At 33.9% G+C, this 8021-nt stretch overlaps 1 pseudogene; it reads left to right on the forward strand.

Moving 5' to 3' along the window:
* The first annotated feature begins 546 nt into the window (after positions 1-546).
* LOC106735956 (olfactory receptor 5D13-like) lies at positions 547-5423 on the forward strand (annotated as a pseudogene).
* The last annotated feature ends 2598 nt before the right edge of the window (positions 5424-8021 follow it).

Here is an 8021-nt window from a genome sequence, read left to right on the forward strand (position 1 = left end):
AAAACAAATAAACAAACAAAAAAGAGTAGTTAGCTCTGGATTATGTTCAATAGTTACTCTTTTCACTGGTATGTTCTTCATTTTACAGGTATTTAAAGTAAAAATGTATTTTGTTTGGTTCAAAATATTTACAGGAAGATCATAGACTTAACATTGATGATGAAATTATTCCCCAATTCAGAAAAACATTATAAGCAATGAAATACCCTATAATTGCTTCATCTAATTGCTTCAATTGTGGCCTCTCAGGCAACATTTTAATTGTGTCCTCTAGGGTTCACATCTCTAAGGTCTAGGTAGTAGATACATATGACACAGTTCAGTGCCAGGATTCAGCTTTTTATTCTCCCTTTTTCTCTGTTATCATTCAGTTTATTTAAAAAAAAATAGGAGAATAGTCATTTTCCTGAAGCATTCATTGAAATACACTGTTTATCTCTGCCACTTTTCTTCAAGTTTACTAGTGTTTTAGAAAAAAACAAAAAGGTAAATTGTAAAGAGACAGTTTCCTGGAATCGATTAAACTTTGCAAAAAGGCTTCAGTAAATGAATAGGTCAAGTCCTTCTGCCCTTAGGTGAGTAGAGTTAATTCTTAATTCCTTTCATTTTGTAATTAAAACAATGTGTTCCAGTGACCTTTGCAGGATATAACCCACATTTCAATTAAGCCATCATTGGGGCTGGCAGGTGGCATGGTGGTTAAAGGTGCTGGATTCCCACATGACCAACCATGGTTTGAGTCCTGGACCTGGCGGCTTGCTCTCTCTCTCTCTCTCTCTCTTTCTCTCTCTCTTTCTCTGTCCCTCTCTGGTCAAATTAAAATAAATAAATAAAGTTAAATAAAACAATTCTTTTTTTTTGAGAGGTTTTTGCTATAGGGCGCGTGCGCTTGCCAGACAGACAGAGACAGAGAGACACACAGGAACTTCTTGGAGGTCTGGTCTGGTGCTGGTAAATTCTTTCAGGATTTGTTTATCTAAGAATGTTCTTGTCTTTTCTTCCCACCTGAAAGATAATCTTGCCGGGTACAGTATTCTTGGATTTGCAAGTTAGCTTAGCACCTTGCAGAAAGCCCCTTATCTTACTTCCTCATTCTTCCGACGGACTTGTGTCTATATAACCTGAATGCCCCTTTGTTCGGGGCTTCACTCCCCATCCTGTCTTGCATGACCGAGAGTGAAGTCCTAGCGCGCTAGAAGAAGTCCTAGCGCGCTAGAAATAAAGCCTCTTGCACTTTGCATCAAGAACTGACTTTTGTGGTTGATTGGGGTCGCTGTAGCACTCCCTGGACAAGGAGGATCGGCCGGTTATCGCCAGCAACCTTTCAATATCTATTTTATTAACTAGCCTACAGTACAAAGAGATATCTCCATTTTATGTTTCCCACAATGCTTTTTCTTTATGTGAACAAATTTTAGTTTTATTAAGTAATGAGTATGAGTTATTATACACTGCATTGTGTCATTATTATTGCATCCATTATTCCTAAAATTAATTATCAGAAGAAAAAAATCTTAAAATCAAGAGTTATATTTGATAATTTTGTATTTTCTAAAATGCCCATTACACTGCTTAGTACATAGTGAATGCACAATAAGAAAGAAAGGATGCCACTAGAAAGAAGAGACAGAAAGAGCATAGCATCTTGAACCCTCAGTCAGCTTAACATGAGTGACATTTTCTGGGGCTAAATAACAAATTGTGAACTTTGGTCCCAAGAGAGTTGGTATAAATACAGAGTGTAAGAGGTGGCCTGGAAAACTACACATACAGAACAGATGTGTGGATAAGAAATCTGAATATCTATTACAAAATATATTTGTCCTAGATGGTGATCATTTCGCTTTCGGATTCTCAGATTTTAATAGAACAGCTCTGGGAAAAGAATGAAGATGTAGTACAAAGACAAAAAAGTGTTTTCAGCTATGGGATTTGTACTTGATGGATATTGTGTTAAACTTAAAAATATATTGAGGAAAACAATAAATGTAGTAAAAGATAAAATCACAAATATTGTTTCAAAGGGATTTAAAGATCTATAGAACAAAAACTGCATGGAAATGTGAATCTGTCTATCAATTTATCTGCCATTGTATTGGAGGATATAATTATGACAACTCAGTAAAAGAATCTATAGTGCATTTATTATAAGAAGTCATAAAATTTCTTAAACATTCTGCATGAAGTGGTCTTCCTATTATGCTTAGTGACATTTCAGGTTTCAGTAAGCAGTCATGATGTAGTCATGAGACTAACAGAATTAAAATGGCAGAAAGAATGGGATTTTTAAAAATAGCAATTCAATTTATCGTTTTTTGTTTTGCCTCCCTGACTCTTTATTTTATACTAACCTAGAATGGCTAGATTCCATTAGAGTTATTTCTTTTGCAGGACCAAAGATGTTTCTCTGTGAATTGTGAGTTTACAGTGGATCCTGATTTAATAAGCAAATCTCATTTCTTTAGTACTAATATATGTTTTTATCTTAACCATAGATAAGATATGTTGAGGGTTTTTCTTTAATTTTCTTTATTTTTATTTTTTTCAATTTGATGAGAGAGAGAGAGAGAGAGAGGGGAGTCTAGCACCTAAACCTCCATACCACTGCTGGGCTAAGAGGATTTTTTTTTTTTAAATAGAGGTTTTTGCTATAGGGCAGCATGTGCTCACCAGAAAGACTGGGAGACAGAGAGAGAAAGTGAGAAATCACCCCCTGGGGGGATGGCAATGCCCCAATCCCTTCTCCTCCATTCTCTTCTCAGAATCTTGGGCATGCACGCATATGTGCCCAGCATGAGTTTAAGCCACTGGGTCCAGGACTCCAACCATGGTCAACTACAAGGGAGTCCAGCAACACAGCCTTTATGCCATCTGCTGGTCCCTGGGCCAAGAGTTTTTACACTCAGATTTTTTTTGTTGTTTTGGAGAGGTTTTTGCTATAGGGCGCATGCGCTCTCCAGACAGACAGAGAGAGACAGAGAAACAGAAAGCGAGAAATCACCCCACAGGGGGATGGCCACGCCACAATCCCTTCTCCTCCAGTCTCCTCTCGGGATCTTGGGCATGCACGCACATGCACCCGGCGTGAGTTTTAAGCCACCGGGTCCGGGTTGACTACGTGGGAGTCCAGCGACATAGCCATTATGCTAACTGCTGGCCCCTACACTCAGATTTTTTACTTCTGAGAATTAATCTTAGGGATAATACACATAATAATAATGACACAAGGAAACATATACTACTTATTACTTTATAAAACAAAAACGTTCATATTAAAAAAGACATATTTTGAGCAAGATCAAATGAAGATTTTTTTTGGAATCTAGGTAGGTTGATAAAATAGATATGGTGAAAAATAAAGATTCTAATATCTCAATGCATATTATCAAGTACCTATTAAGCCCTACTGTTCCATGTTAATTCTCTTAAGTTTTATTTTGTTGTGGAGCAGAAAATGATAAGACAGTAAGTAACAGATACATAAAATATGTATTGTTACAGATGTTGCATGGGACAGATATTTTTCAGGGCTTATGGTTATCAATAATGACATACTAAATTCCATGACCATGGCTATGAGGAATAAGTCAAGTAGAGATATAATTGTTGGATGAGCTCAAGGGACAAAGAGGAAAGATTAACTGTGTACCCATTGAAAATAATAAATGCAAAAATAATTCTTACCAAGTGAAAACTATTCTAATTCCTCAGGAATCAATGTATCATTGTTGGAAGTGTTGAGGTAGATTAAGTGAACCACCAGAAGATCATGTGGTCATAAGTTCTCTTTCATAATTAAAATGGTATGGAAATATCATATTTAAGTTTATTTCCACTGCACATTGCCCTAATTGCCTAAATTATAAAACACCAAAAAAGGTAACATATTTTTACAATTTCAACAATTGGTCAATGTGGCTGATCAGATGCATTATTATTTTATAATAAGGATCTATAATAATATGAAGAGATATATTGGTGTCTCAGTGTAAGAAGGTGACTAGAAAAAAATAGAAATAGATATAAAAACAATAGAAAAAATGTAACAGATATTTATTGAGTTGTTTATTTTATTTTTTTGATTTCAAGTACTCATAGCTCAACAATCAGAGAGGAAAGAAATCATTTAAACTTGTGATATGAATTTCCTTCAAGAAAAGTGTTTACACCAAACTCAGATTCATGGAAAAATCTAGACTGGTCCCTATAGTGAAGATGCTTAAAATATACTTGAATCAACTAACTGCATGTTAGTTCTTCCTCTCTCAACTCATTTCTTTTATGATTCTTCTTGTACATAATTTATATTTCCTCTATAATTGTGATGTTGTCAAATGCTAGCTATTAAAATAATGTCATAGTTGAAACTAAGTGTTTTCCACAGCTGTCTTTATGGATAACCACTAATCCTGTCAGCATTGCCTCATTTTAATCAGACTTCAACAAATTTTTCTCCTCTCTTCCCTGAATCAAATTTCCAATTTTGTCCATAGAATCCCAGAAAATCAGAGTGCTAAAGCCACCTTCATCCTCTTGGGTTTCTCAGAATATCCAGACCTCCAGGTGCCCTTGTTCCTTATCTTCCTGACCATCTACACAGTCACGGTGATAGGAAACTTGGGCATGATCATTATCATCAGGATCAACCCAAAACTCCATACCCCCATGTACTTTTTCCTTGGCCACTTGTCCTTTGCTGATTTCTTTTACAATACAGTAGTGACACCCAAACTACTATAAAACTTGATTGTGGAAGACAGAACCATCTTTTTTGTTGGATGTATCACATAATACTTCTTTCAGTGCATATCTATGGTGACAGAAACATTCATGTTGGCAGTGATGGCCTATGATCTACTGTGGCCGTTTGTAACCCTCTGCTCTGCACAGTGATTATGTCTCATAAACTTTGTTCTTTGTTAGTGGATGCATCATATTCTTGGGGAATGGCCTGTTCCATGACATTCACTCACTTTCTCCTGGAATCATCTTACAGTGGACATAATATCTTAAATAACTTTGTCTGTGAGCATGCTGCCAATGTGGATATGTCTTCTTCTGACTCCTACATAAACCAGATGCTCATTTTAGTCTCTGCCACACTCAATGAAATAAGCAGAATGGTGATCATTCTTTCTTCCTATATTTTCATATTTATACCAATCATGAAGATGCCTTCAGCTGGAGGGTGCTACAAAGCCTTTTCCATATGTGCCTCTCACCTGACTGCCATTACCATTTTCCACACAACCATTACTGTGTTCCTAACTAAAAATTCATGGCTTATGGTCAAAGTGGCCTCTGTCTTTTATACAGTGGTCATTCCCATGCTTAACTCAATGATTTACAGTCTCAGGAACAAAGATGTGAAAGAGGCTGCCAGGAAGTTAATCAATATCAAAGTATTATGCCACATACAGTAAAATTCTTAAGACTTGTTTAATTTCTTTTCAAGCATATTGTGCAGAAGTCTTCTGGCATTATAGAATTTTTAACAATGTCAATTCCTTTTTTAAAGTGGGTAATAGTGTATATGTTAATGAAACCCAGAGTTGACTGGTTATTCAACATCTGCTTAATTTAAAGTTTAGCAAATTAGTTATAACACAATCTGTGACACAGTAATTAAGCATCTGACCACTTAAATTAAACTTATAAACATGAATTTGTCACATGAAGATTTCTGAGTATGTGCACCTTGCCATTTGATTGCCAAGGTAAACATTCTTTCTTTTTTCAATCATTGGAAAATGGGCTTATAAAGTTCTGAAAACCATAAAGGAGGTTATATCAAATTCAACTAAGAGCTGTTCAACTTTTAGACACTAAATTTGAATGAAACATTTAATACTACATAGGAAGCATTACTTCAATGTAAGTACATACAAGGCACTTTTATATCCACAAAATTCAGAATATTGTGTGGTTAAATTATGTTTTTAGCATCCATTTTGTTTTATCATTGCATACAAGATATAAAAAATAAGTACACAAGTACACCCTTCAAAAATAACTGTTGCTAAATTTGAAATTATTCTTAATGGCTACCTTAATTTGTGTGTAGTTACAGACTGATACATAACACAATAAAAAAAATAGAGATATAGAACAGTGAGCAAGTTATTGTGGTTGTTGGTTGATTAAACAGGCCTGCTTATATTGGCTATAGCATCTTGATTAACCTGATCTAGTGTGATCTAACTGAAGAACTTACCTCCAGTTCATAGAGCTACAAATTGGTAGCTCTTGTCCATGTGTTTACGATACTCTTTTAACTACTGAAATGGCTTGTATATTGTCCTCCATTGTCAATGGCTGAGTCTCTGGGAGGCAGGTACAAGGAAGAAACAATATCTAAACTCCAGTGATTATAAAAGCATTATTCACAAAAACCAATATATGGAATTAAACTAATTGTAGATCAACAAACAAACAGATAAATAAAATGTGTGTGTATATGTAGATATAAGAATATTATTCACCATTAAAAATAATATTATGTATTCAAATCAACATGTATGAACTTAGAATCTGGTATATTACATAAACTAAACCATACACAAAAATAAAAAGTATTTTGTTAACTCATGCTGGAGCTAAAAAGAATTGTCAAAATGAAAGTAAGAAATAGGTTAGTTTTGACTATAAGATGGAAAGAGTAGTGGGAAGTGAAGATAAATAAATGTCAGTCAAAGGATACAAAATTATAGTTAAATAAGTGAAATAAGTTCTAGTGTCCTACAGCACAGCAGGAAAACTATAGCCAATAATAATTCTCTTATATATCAAAATAACTTAAAGAGACAATTTTAAATGTTTTTGACACACACCAAAAAAAATTGGAGATGAATATGTTAATTACCCTGATTTGATCATTATATTTTGTATTCATATTCCAAATATCATATTTTAATTTACAAATATGTGTATTTATACTTGAAAATTTAAAAAATAATAATGAAAAAAGGGCCAACCAATATCTTGGTGGTTAATGCAGCTGGATCCCTTATGGTTGACAGTGCAGTTCAATTCCTTAATCCAGCAGCTTGAAAAAATGGTGAGTTCCTGTGTGCTTGCCCAAAATCCCAAAAGGAGAAGGGATTGTGGTGTAACTATTCCCTGTGGATGGGTTTTCTTACTCTCTCTCTTTCCAGTGAGCACACGTCCTCTGGTGAAATTAGAAAACAAAACGACAATAATAAAAAAGGTTAAGGTTCAAGTTTATTCATTAACATGTAAATATCCAGGTGACCCAGCAACATTTGTTTGTAACATTATTCTTTAGTCCTTGAATGTTCTTGACTAGAACTTTGCTGGATGTGTATATTTTTTGTTTTCATTTTTCAAATAAATGTCTGAGTATATTGTTTTTCAGAAATAAAGAGTCCCTTGGGTATTTAGTCTTTTCCTTCACTGCTCCTACGACTAACAAATAAATGAACTATTTAAGAGACAAGTAGAATATTTAACAAACACAAAAAAGAATTATCTGTTGAAGATAATATATATGCTAATATATTGAGTTGAGTCAATATACAGTGTATTCTGGATGAGAAACAGTCATTTTGAACAGAATTCTATGCAGTGAGTGTATGTAAAATAATTAAATAAAATTATATATATATATATATATATATATACACACACATATATAATTGTTGTGCATGAACATATATATATATAAAATCTGTCTCTACATATATGTGTGTATATACACGCACATATAAAATCTCTCCACATATATTATATATGTATGTATGTATAAAATCTCTCTCAATCTCTCTCTCTCTATCTATCCACCTATATATATATATACACACACACATATAAAATCTCTCTACATATTATATATGTATGTATAAAATCTCTCTCAATCTCTCTCTCTCTCTCTTTATCTATCTACCTATATATATATACACACACACATATATAATCTCTCTCTCTCTCTCTATATATATATATATATATATAAAATCTCTCTCTATATATATGTGTGTATATACACACACACATAAAAAATC

Source organism: Tupaia chinensis, unplaced genomic scaffold (genome assembly GCF_000334495.1).
Source record: "Tupaia chinensis unplaced genomic scaffold, TupChi_1.0 Scaffold000592_1, whole genome shotgun sequence".
NCBI classification, from domain to species: Eukaryota; Metazoa; Chordata; class Mammalia; order Scandentia; family Tupaiidae; genus Tupaia; species Tupaia belangeri.